Genomic DNA, 12,880 nt, shown 5'->3' on the forward strand with positions numbered 1-12,880 from the left:
AAAACAAGCAATCTTAAGTAGGGATTTGGTGTTTTGCTGATCACTTTTAAAAAAAATCTTAGGTGAGGGAAAGTGTATTTATTACCTATTACTAAAGCAGTCTGACTATGACCTTTAGTTCTTCATACTCTATAATGAGACGTTATGAATTTTTTTCTTAAATTGTGGTTTTAACACATCACAAGTAGTTTCTTTTCCTGTTAATTTTCAGACAACTCTGCTTAATCTTGAGCTAAATACCTGGAGGAAGTGCTACCACAATTTTAGCTTTCTTGTTTCCAATTGAGCAATATTATTCTCAGCTTTTCTCCACTAGGAAAGTATCACCTGTTTGGTTACAGTTCTCTTTCTAACAAAATATAAAAGTTCTTAAAAATAATCATAGTAAGGGGCACCTGGAGGGCTCAGTCAGAAGAGCATGCAACTCTGTTTTGGGGTCATGAGTTCAAGCCGCACGTTGGGGATAGAGTTTATTTAATAAAAAAATAACCATAGTAAAATAAGACAATTAGAAATCTGAGACAGAGAAAAAGAGGAACACTGCCCCATCAGTACTAGAAAAAAGGCTTACAGGATGCTTAAAAATTTTCTTTGGGTTTTGTTCAGCACCTGAGTCTGGCAACAATTACTGATCATAATCCCTTGTCTTTTTCTACAGGGTCCTTGTCCATAACATGCAGCCAAAATGTAAGTAATTCTTGTTATATTCTTGATATGGCATAAAAAAACATATGAAAACATTCTAGGCAGTAACTATAATCTTTCTCTCCTCAGTGGACCATAAGTCCAGAAAAACAAGTTACTTCATTTACAAACCATGCTATTTAAGATTCTGTGATGCAACAACACTGAACTACTATTTTGTATAAAAATGTATTTTTTTCAGTCAAAATCTTAGCTCAAATGTTGTATGACAATGCTAAGAATCAAGGGTTTTTTCCTCTTATTCTTTCAAATTGGATTTAAGGCATATAAAAAAGAATGTTTTTATTTCACATAATAAAATCACTATGCCCTAAAACTGTATTTCTCTACCAATTAGTATCTTTTCATAGCAATAGTTATGGCAATAACTATAACTGTGAATAGTCATTCACAGGGATGACTTTGAAATACAGCAAGGTGTTAAAACTCTTCAGATTAAACAGTGTATTAAATTTATCATCTAGTTCATACCTCCTGTAATAATCATAGAATTTCACACCTAAAATAGTTATAAAATAAAGTGAGTGAACGGGGCGCCTGGGTGGCTTAGTTGGTTAAGCGTCCGACTTTCGCTTAGGTCATGATCTCGTGGTTTGTGGGTTCGAGCCCCGCGTCAGGCTCTGTGCTGACTGCCAGCTCAGAGCCTGGAGCCTGTTTCAGAGTCTGTGACTCCCTCTCTCTCTTACCCTCCCCTGCTCACGCTGTCTCTCTCTCTCTCCTAGAAATAAATAAAACATTTAAAAAAAAAATAAAGTGAGTGAAGTTGGAAGGGGAATTTGGAGAGTGTCTAAGTGGCAATATTCTCATTCTTTATCTAAAGGTTCTATAGACTCAAAGGTAAAATACATAGTTTAATGTTTAGGTATTATATTTTTTAAGAAACCTGGACATTGGTGTGTAAAATCAGGGCTGACCTTAGAATGTGGCAGAGTAAGTGGCTGCTTATTTGATGTAATTTTAGAAATGCTATTACAAAAAAACATATACAAATTTGTCATCCAAGTTCTTCCTCAGAGGCAGAAATGGTAAAAAGATACCTAGCTGTCTTTCTTTACATATTTAATTGAGGTTTAAATAGTGTCTATAATTCCATAAGCAGATGAAATCTATTATTTCCTGTTAAAATGCAAACACCAGGCAAAAGAGAAAGCTCACTGAACTATATATAATGAATTCAAACCTTACGTAGGCATGGTGAGGTCAAAATCATGTAGATAAAATTATCCCTCAAAATCTCTTTAGAAGGTATCAGACTCGAGGCTGATAGACACTTCTTAGTAAGTCCAAAGCAGACATTTTCCCCTCTGGTATTAGAACAAGTGACTGTTTATTTGGTTCAGCACAGCTGGAGTCACTGGCTTGCATTTAGGTGTCTTGTATAAAAAAGCACATGTCTTAATATCTGAAATACCTTCAGAATGGTGAGATGCTCACTCTATGAGAAGCAAGGAGAAACTCAGACCAATGGAGAATACTACAGCTTTCGGTTTCTTATTTCACATTCACTTGGTATATATTCGTTGAGTAGGATGTCAGGCAGAATTGCCCATGATATCTACATTAAAAATATTTTCTACCTCACATTTAAAAATTTTTGATGAGCAAGAATAGTTGCATTTGCAACTATTGTAAGTTAAATGTATGAATGATGTTAACTTCATTGTAGGATCAGTTACTTCCGTAAAAGTAGGTTTTGATGTGCATCTTTTCTGACTGCAATGCGATGAAACTAGGAGTCACATACAAGAAAATATCTGGAAAGACCACAAATACAGGAAGATTAAATAACATGCTATGAATGGCTAAACCAGGAAATAAAAGAAGAAACAAAAAAGTACATGGAAACAAATGAATATGAAAATACAATAGTTCAAAGCCATTGGGACATAGCAAAAGCAGTTCTAAGAGGGAAGTTTATAGCAATACAGGTCTAGTGAAAGAAACAAGAAAAATCTCAAACAACCCAAACTTGCACCTAAAGGAGCTAGATAAAGAACAAAAAACAAAAGCTAAAACCAGAAGGAGGAAGGAAAGAATAAAGATTAGAGCAGAAATAAATGATATAGAAACTAAAAAACAAAGCAAAACAAAACAGTAGAACAGATCAATAAAACCAGGAGCTGGTTCTTTGAAAACATTAATAAAATTGATAAACAAGCCAGACCTATCAAGAAAAAAGAGAAAGGACCCAAATAAACCAAATCACAAGTGAGGAGAAATAACAACCACCACCACAGAAATACAAACAATTATAAGACAATATTATGAAAACTGACATGCCAAGAAATTGGACAACCTAGAGGAAATGGATAAATTCCTAGAAACATATAAACAACCAAAACTGAAACAGGAAGAAATAAAAAATCTGAACAGACTTATTACCAGCAAAGAAATTGAATCAGTAATCAAAAAACTCCCAAGAAACAAAAGTCCAGGACCAGATGGCTTCATGGGCAAATTCTATCAAATATTTAAAAAAGAGTTAATACCTATTCTTCTCAATCTATTCCAAACAATAAAAAAGAAAGAAAAACTTCCAAATTCATTTTATGAGGCCAATATCACCTTGATACCAAAACCAGGTAAAGACACCAGAAAAACCAGAACTACAGGCCAATATCTCTTATGAACATAGATATATAAATCCTCAATAAAATACTAGCAAACCCAATCTAACAATACGTTTAAAAAGTCATTCACCCCATTCAAGTGGGATTTATTGCAAAATGGTTCTATATTTCTCAAATTAATCAACATGACACATCACATCACTAAGAGAAAGGATAGGAACCATATAATCATTTCAACAGATGGAGAAAAAGTATTTGACAAAGTATAATACCCATTCATGATAAAAACCTTCAACAAAGTAGGTTTAGAAGGAACTACCTCAACATAATAAAGTCCATCTGTGAAAACCCCACAGCTAACATCATCCTCAATGGAGAAAAACTGAGAGCAACAAGACAAGGATGTCTCCTCTCACTGGTTTTATTCAATATAGTACCGGAAGTCCTAGCTGAGGCATCCAAATGGGTAAGAATGAACTAAAGCTTTCAGTATTTGAAGATGGCATGCTTCTATATACAGAAAACCCTAAAGATTCCATCAAACAACTGTGAGAACTAATACATGAATTCAGTAAAATTGCAGGCCACAAAATCAATCGAAAGAAATGTGTTGCATTTCTATACACCAATAAGGAGGCAGCAGAAAGAGAAACTAAGAAAACAATCTCATTTACAATGGCACCAAAAACAATAAAATACCTAGAAATAAACTTAACTATGGAAGTGAAAGCCCTGTACTCTGAAAACAATAAAACATTAATGAAAGAAACTGAACAAAAGCAAAAATAAACTATTGGGACTTCATCAAAATAAAAAGCTCTTGCACAGCAAAAGAAACAATTAGCAAAACTAAAAATCAGCCTATGGAATGGGAAAAGATATTTACTTGCAAGTGACATATCTGATAAAGGGTTAGTATCCATAATATATAAAGAATTTATAAAACCCCAAACCCAAAAAACAAATAACCCAATTAAAAAATGGGCAGAAGACATGAATAGATATTTCTCTAAAGAAGACATCCAGATGGCCAAGAGATGCAAAGATGCCCATCATCACCACCAGGGAAATGGAAATCAAAACCACAATGAGATATCACTTTATACCTGTCAGAAAGACTAAGATCTACAACACAAGAAACAACAAGTGTTGGACAAGAAAGGTAGAGAAAGGGGAACATTCTTGCACTGTTGATGGGAATGCAAACTGGTGCAGCCACTCTGGAAAACAGTATGGAGGGTCCTTAAAAAGTTAGAAATAGAACTACCCTATGATCCAGCTATCATACACACTACTATAGGTATTTTCCCAAAGAATACAAAACCCTACTTCAGAGGGATCATGCACCAGCATTATCTACAATAGCCAAGAAAAGGAAGCAGCCCAAGTATCCATCAGATGATGAATGGATAAAGAAAATGTAGTATATACATAAAACAAATTATTTATTTAAAAAAAATTTTTTTTAATGTTTTATTTATTTCTAGGAGAGAGAGAGAGAGACAGCGTGAGCAGGGGAGGGTCAGAGAGAGAGGAAGACACAGACTCTGAAGCAGGCTCCAGGCTCTGAGCTGGCAGTCAGCACAGAGCCCGACGCGGGGCTCGAACCTACGAACCGTGAGATCATGACCTAAGCGAAAGTCGGACGCTTAACCGACTAAGCCACCCAGGTGCCCCAAAACAAATTATTACTCAGGCATAAAACAGAATGAAATCTTGCCATTCTCAAGGACATGGATGATGCTAGAGAGTATTTTAAGTGAAATAAATCAGAGAAAGACAAATACCATATGATTTCACTCATATATGGAATTTAAGAAACAAAACAAATGAGCAAACGGGGGGAGGGGGGAGAGAGGAAAACCAAGACAGACTTTAAATAATAGAAAACAAGCAGATGTTACCAGAGGGGAGGTGGGTGGAGGGATTGGTAAAACAGGTGATGGGGATTAAGGAGTGCACTTGTCATGATGAGTGTTAGGTGATTAAAATAAAGTTTATTAAAAAGTAGGTTTTGATGGCATATCAGGGCAGAAGGAAAAGGAATATACTCTGAGAGCAAGGAAGGATTCCACAGTGGGGGTGAGGAAAAACCATGGCCAAAGATGCCTGCTTTACAAATTTATTTATAGATATGCATATGCTGCATAAAACCTTTAAGTCTTAACAGCTTATTAACCATAACATCCCACGTTCTCAAATATGACAAATAACCAAGCTTACTGTAATTTACCTCACTTTTGCAAATAGTAACTGTTAGTGTCAAAATGTCATCTTTATATTTTATTTCAGTTCAAGATGAGGTACAATTTACAGTAACTTGGAAGCAAGAACATCCAATTGCAAATCACAGAGCTATCTATATTATAAACTTTCCTTATTCAGTACTGCAAGTGCCAGATAGGTTTATCTTGATCAGTACTGCTAGAGCACCTCAAAGGGTGCAAACATAGTCCTATGTCTAGTATTAAAAATTGTCAGATACCGTATTATATAAAGACAATTTACACTTACAGATTCTAAGCTGATTGACCCATATAGCAAAATAAAGTGGTTAGAAATGGGAACAAGTATTTTCACAAGTTTACAAACTAAGTTCTATTAAGAGATGTTTTGGCTACAAATTCAGTTTTTCAAACACCTTGTTGATATTTCTTTTTTTTTCCCTAACTATGGTCTTGTTCACACAGAAAATAAGTAAGTCAATTGAACTGTGATGGGTTCAAATCTGAAAAGAAAGCAGGGACGGGAGAGAAGAGAAAGCACAGCTGAAGGGGGTTATTTCGTGGCCACACACTGCACCACGGCTGTAGCTGGGGTTTCACAGATGTGTGTATGTACCATCAGTCCAAATGGAGGACTGTAAGAGAATGTCGATGGTTGAGCTCTCTTAGGAACCTTGACTGGGAAAAAAACTAACTGGAAACACATGGCCTATTGATACCAAGTATTATCTTTAGCATGAAAACTTCAGTTATGGGATTATAGATTATTATTTGAATTGCTAGTCCTCAGCTATAGCACTAATGAAAGTTATTGATGCAATAACAATAACAAAATAACTTCCCATTTTTTCACAAAAGAAATAATTTAGTTTGGCAGGTATGCTCGCATTTATATAGGATATCGTTTTTTGTTATACTTAAATGCACTTCTTTAGGCACAAAAGTAGCAGACTGAGGGTTTTTCAGGCAGTGATAGTTGAAAAAGGATGAAAGGGCTGTACTTGATGTTTAGGCTTTTGATTTCTCTGCCAACTTAGTTGTTAAATGTGGCAAAGTTATTAGGAATTTTTCAATTTAGTCATGCCACTCTATTCTTTGTGTAAATATTTATCCAAGAACTCATGGGGAAACTGGAGCAAATCATATCAGGTGTTTTGCTATAATGATTAAATTAAAACAGGAGTCCTTGGTATCACTTCCTTGATTCTAACTTCTTAAAAACAAAATGTTAACTATCTCTATGATAAACTAGTATACATTTTTAAATAACATATCCTCAGTTGGCAAAGTGTGCATCATTTTAAGCTGAAACATAAAACTAGGAGACAATATTTTACCATTTCTTCCTTATAAGGCCAACCCAGCATTAATCTGTACAAATACTTGTGCCATTAACAAGTAATCATTGAGCCAAAGAAGGAATTTTGAGGACAATAAATAAGTGATAGAAGTTTCTAGGCTGTAGAATCAAAGTTCAATTACAAAAATTCCTCATGTCATGAGAAAACAACAGTGCCCATAATTATTATGTGAATAATATATTTTAATAATGTAGCAATGATCAGCTTAGAACTTATTGTGTGGCTAATCTTGGGATCTCTCCTTTCCTAAATTATGTGATAATTCCTGAAATGTTTTAAAGTTTCACAGCAAAATATTCCAACATAGCCTTGAGAAATGATATTTTAAACAACAGCAGTAAGAAAAAAGCATTAGATCCAGAGCATAAACTAATCAAATCAATAGAGTCTAGCATATAATTTTCCACGCATTTAACAGCCTTATACTCAAGATCTTATGCAAACCATTTAGAATACTGATGATGAATATATGAATGCTTAGATAGGTAAATACATGAACATATCTAGTTTTGGCTTAAGTACCACTGAAAAATGGGAAAACTTCTGGTGCATAAGGTATACCTTTTTAAATACACACAGAAGATAGGAAATCTACCATAATTTCTATAATTACAAGTATCTGAACTCAGTATGCCTGTGTCTTCCTACCACAAAAAGTTGAAACAATATAAACACTATAAATTTAGACCCATCTGGAAAGGATTTTTTTCTAAGAATGTTTTAGATCAATTATTATAGATGAGAAATATAAAAGCCTATTCTCTCTAGCCAAAGGATAAGGAAACAGACAGCCTCGCAAGACAGGAGGTTTTTAAACAACAGCCACTTGACTGCAAACACCACCACCACCACCACAATAACAAAACTGTGGCCTAACTCCTACTCACACCAGCAAAGCCTAAGTGGGAAGATTAGACTTTTACCCTCACCAGGCTGTAACAGGGCATCCCCTGCGGGGATACTGTCAGAGAATATCGAGTTACCAAAAAAGCTGGAATTTTCATCCCCACTGAGCAGTAATGCTCCTCACTATCCCCACCTCACAACTGGCAATGTCAGCAGAGGAGACCACATGGGGAACCTAGATGTGCACTCACACTGCAGGAAATGAGCATGCCTCCTTCTCTGCTAGGGTAGGGTCAGAGGAGGCCTAGAGGAAAGTCAGGACTCTCAACATAGCCCCGTGAAAATGAGGTTACCCCTTGCTGTGCCATGGGAGCAGCAACAAGACAATCCTACCCTTTCCAGACAGGAAGGTAGCATCGGAGGTCTGGTGGTGAGCTGGAACCTGTCCCTTTTCCCACAAGTAAGAAAGAGTTCCCTCAGCCCTCTGCTTGGGGACCCTGGATTTCTGCCTCTACCATGCAGGGGCAGCAGTGCCTGCTCTTCCCCTTACTAAATAAATTTTAGACAAAAGCAACTAAAACAGAATATTTAAGTAAGATGGACCTATAGCTGATTTTATACTTAGTGATGAAAGACTAAATGTCTTTCCTCTAAGACTGGGAACAAGGCAAGTATGTCTACTGTCATCACTCCTACTCAGCATAGTACCGGACATTCTAGTCAATGTGACAGTATAAGAAATAAAAGAAATAAAAGGCATAAAGATCAGAAAGGAAAAAATAAAACTGTTCCTATTTACAGATGTTATGACTGTCTATACAGAAAATCACAAGGAATCTACAAAAAAAATCCTTTTAGAATAAACTACTTTTTTTTTTTAAGGCTCAGGTAGCTTTAATGAAAGTGCCTGCAGTCCTTTCCCCCATGGTGGTATATGGATGGCTGAACCCAACCCAGAAATGCAGCTGCTGAGACCAGCCGTCGTGCTGAGGCAGTCGAGCTCAATGCTCCAGATTTGGGGGCCAGGGCAGGGAAGTCTCACTTTTCATGGCAAGGTCCAGCAACCATGCCTCATAGAGGTCACATCTGGGCTCTATGCTTTTAGTGACCCTATGCTGCTTTACCAACCCACAGGCCCGTGTGTGAGATGGGATGACAGAGGCGGCCAGGAATCCAAAGTGACCACCACCACTGTGGCCCAGTAAAGAAGTGCTTTTAGAGTGTCACAAGAAAGAGTGGTCATTCTGTCATTAAAAGTCAGCAAGGTTGCAGGACATAAAGTTAGTATACAAAAGTCAGTTGCTTCCCTGTATACCAGCAATAAACTACTGAAATTTGAAATAAAAAAAAACTTACACCAGCATAGGAAAAAATAAAATATTTAGGTATTAATCTAATAAAATGTGTATGGGATCTATATGCTTAAAACTACAAAACTCTGATGGAAAAAACCAAAGAAGATCTAAATAAATGGAAAAATACTCCATGTTCGTGGATTAGTAGATTCAATACAGGATCCAATAAAAATCCTGGCAAGCTATTTTGTATATACAAACAAACTGATTCTAAAGTTTATATAAAAAGGCAAAAGACCTAGAAGAGCCAAAAGAATGGTGAAGAAGAGTTACACCACCTGATTTCAAGACTTACTATAAAGCTACAGTAATCAAGACAGCATGGTATTAGTAAAAGAACAGAAATGTATCTCAATGGAACATAGCAGAGAGCTCAGAAATAGACCCATACAAATATAGTCAACCGATCACTAATTGACAAATGATCAAAGATAATCAATAAAGATAATCTTTTCAACAAATGATGCTGGAACAATTGGACATCTACATGCCAAAAAGAAAAGAAAAAAGAACTTAGACACAGACCTTACACTTCTCACAAAAATTAACTCAAAATAATTTTTTTAAAATTTAGGATCAGAGACCTAAATGAAACACACAGAGACAAAAAGATTTTAGAGAAAACAGAAGATCTAGATAACTTTTAATTTGGTGATGACTTTTTAGATACAATACCAAAAGTATAATGTATTACTGAAAAAACTTGATAAGTTGGTATTTCTTAAAAATTAAAACCTTCTATTTTGTGGCAGAAACATAAGAAATGAAAAGACAAGCCACAGAGTGGCAGAAAATATTTGCAAATCACTTATTTGAGAAAAGATTTATATCTAAAATATATTTTTAAAAAAGCCTCTTAACACTCAACAGTAAGAAAACACCTAATTAAAAAGTGGACAGAATACTAAAACATATACCTTACCAAGGAAAATATAGACATGGCAAGAAGTGTGAAAAAAATTATCTATCATTAGAGAATTACAAATTAAAATAACAGTGAAGTATCATCATATACCTATTATAAAGACTAAAAATTTTAAAATGCTGGTGAGGTAGTAATAGGAACTCTCATTCATTGCTAGTGGGAATGCAATATGGTACAGCTACTTTGGAAGACAGTTTCCTAATTTCTTACAAAGCTAAAAATAACCTCACCATACAAGCCAGTAATCATGTTCATAGGCTTTTACACAACTGATTTGAAAACCTGCAAATGTTTATAGCAGCTTGACCCTTAATTGCCAAACACTGGAAGCAGCCAAAATGTCCTTCAATAGTGAATGAATAAACAAACTGTGATATAATCAGCAATGGAATATTATTTAGTGATAAAAAGAAAGAAGCTTTCAAGTCATAAAAGGGCATGGATGAATCTTAAATGTGAATTACCAAGTGAAAAGAACCAGTATGAAATGGCTACCTACTTCATGTATGATTCTAATTATGAGGCATTCTAGAAAAGGCAAAACTATAGAAATAATACACAGATCAGTGGCTGCCACAAGTTTAGAGGAAGGGGGGAGAGTTGAATAGGTGACGTACAAGGAATTTTTTAGGTGATGAAATTATTCTGTACAATACTGAAATGATACATATATATGATATTATGCATTTGTGAAAACTCAAAGAACTTTATAGCACAAAAGTAAAACGTAACAAAATTTTAAAAAGCTATTTAGAAGGTTAGGGGATCTCAGGAAGCAATGCAGAATGTGAAAAGATAATCTAACTGAATTACAAATGCATGAAACAATTTTACTGACAGGGCAGAGGAAAAATGTGCTGACCTAAGTGACTTTGAAAGTGAATAGAGTCTATAAGACTAAAACAAAAAGGAGTTGCGTGTAAGAACTGTGCTCTCATTGAAAAAGTTGTTTCTCATGGGCACATGGGTTAACGATTCTATAGTGCTATACATTTATGTTGAAAGTAAGTAAATGGATCGTGGATGATATGAGCCAGATATTTCCTGTTGAAGTAGGAATTTACAGATAAGAGGAGGAATCTAAAATGATCCTTGTGGTAATAGATTAGAGACATCATTACAGTCATGTTTAGCTTATATAGAGATGGTTATATACAGAATGTTTACAGATATATGCATATATATTGGTTTGTACACACATATATACTTCCTTGCTTTGTCTGCTAAGAGGCCCCCAAATCAATGAATGACACCCTACTAACAAAAAAGCACACCTAGTTGGTATCTCTCTAGTCATTTTGGTAGTCCAAAGTTCATTCTTAAGTAGATTCTACAGGAAGTAGAATTTATTTCCTATGAAATAGGAAGCTATTTCCTGCATATATATTGATATATATATCAATATATATGCTGAGCTCATATATATTGATAACTTCATTGTTTATACTTGAAAGTAAGAAAATTCTTGGCTCACATTTTGTTTGAGTATCTTCAATATGTTGCTTCATTTTCTTTCGGTATTGCTATAGAAAAGTCTAATGCTGATCTAATTTTCCCTTATAAGTTAGTATGACCATGTCTTGCTAATGGTTGTTCTGGGTCAATATTTTTAGGCACACATTATATTCTTTAAATATATAGCTTATTTTTTTTTTAATTTCAGGAAAGTTTTCTTGAACTGTAGTTTTGGTATTCATTCTGTTCACTTGCTCTAATTTTTTCTTCATTGGTTTCTATTCATCTGTATGTTGGATATTCTCAGCCTATCCTTAACAAGTCACTTCTCACAAATCCTTTTTTTTTTTTTGCCATTTCTTTTCTATTCTTATTATTTAAAAAAAAATTAATGTTTTATTCATTTTCTGAAACAGAGCATGAGCGGCGGAGGGGAAGAGAGAGAGGGAGACACAGAATCTGAAGCAGGCTCCATGCTGTCAATGCAGAGCCTCATGTGGAGCTCAAAGTCACCAACGGTGAGATCATGACCTGAGCCATAGCTGGACACTTAACTAACTGAGCCACCCAGATGTCCCTCTTTTTTTTAATGTTTATTTTTAGAGAGCTAGAAGGAATGGGTGGGGGAGGGGCAGAGAGAGAGAGGGATAGAGAGAATCCGAAGCAGGCTCCATGCTGTCAGTGCAGAGCCCAACACAGGGCTTGATCTCACAAACCGTGAGATCATGACCTGAGCCAAAATCAAGAGTAAGACACTTAACTGAGCCACCCAGGCACCTTTCTTTTCTATTCTTAAAGGTTTCTTCTTTTCCTCCTTCAATTTCTCTTATGGCATTATTTATTTGGACTTGTGTTCCTTCTAGTTTAATTCATTTCTTGTAATTATTTTTCTTTTACTTCCAATTATTTGCAGAGTTATATTACCTCACTTTTGATTTTCTCTGATTCTCATTTTTGTTGTTCTTTCATTTGTTAAATCATTTTCTGAACATCATTTAGTTTATTTTTAAAAAGGTTACAGTACTTGACTAATCTTTTAAGCATGCTTTCATTTTCTGTAGATATTATTCAATTTTTATTTTTTTTCTTATGACTGTATATTGCTCATTTTTATGGGAAATTAGCTTTCTTGAATTTTTTTGAATGAGATTCAAAAAATGAGCATCTCAAATCTATGCTATGAGTTAGTATAGATTTTCTAACTAAACATAATTCCTTTTTCTGTTGTTTTTGTGTAGTGTTCAAAACTAAAGTTTGCTTTCTGCAACTGTTCGGGCTCCATTCTCTTTTGCCATAATTTTTCATCTATATTTCCCCTATTCTGCTCATTTCTATTACACCCCCAACAACTGTTCATTAATAATAAGACCCTGTCCTAGAAAGAGGGCACAGAAATGTCAACTTTTAAGAGTTCATAAAAGGGGCGCCTGGGTGGCTT

General features: G+C 35.1%; 1 protein-coding gene across 1 annotated transcript in view; it reads right to left on the reverse strand.

Moving 5' to 3' along the window:
- The window catches only part of SESN1 (sestrin 1), a 117,339-nt gene that overhangs the window by 46,222 nt on the left and 58,237 nt on the right, over positions 1 to 12,880 (reverse strand). The gene's annotated exons all lie outside the window — the stretch shown is intronic.

This window comes from Crocuta crocuta, unplaced genomic scaffold (assembly GCF_008692635.1).
Source record: "Crocuta crocuta isolate KB4526 unplaced genomic scaffold, BGI_CrCroc_1.0 scaffold147, whole genome shotgun sequence".
In the NCBI taxonomy this organism is placed as follows: domain Eukaryota; kingdom Metazoa; phylum Chordata; class Mammalia; order Carnivora; family Hyaenidae; genus Crocuta; species Crocuta crocuta.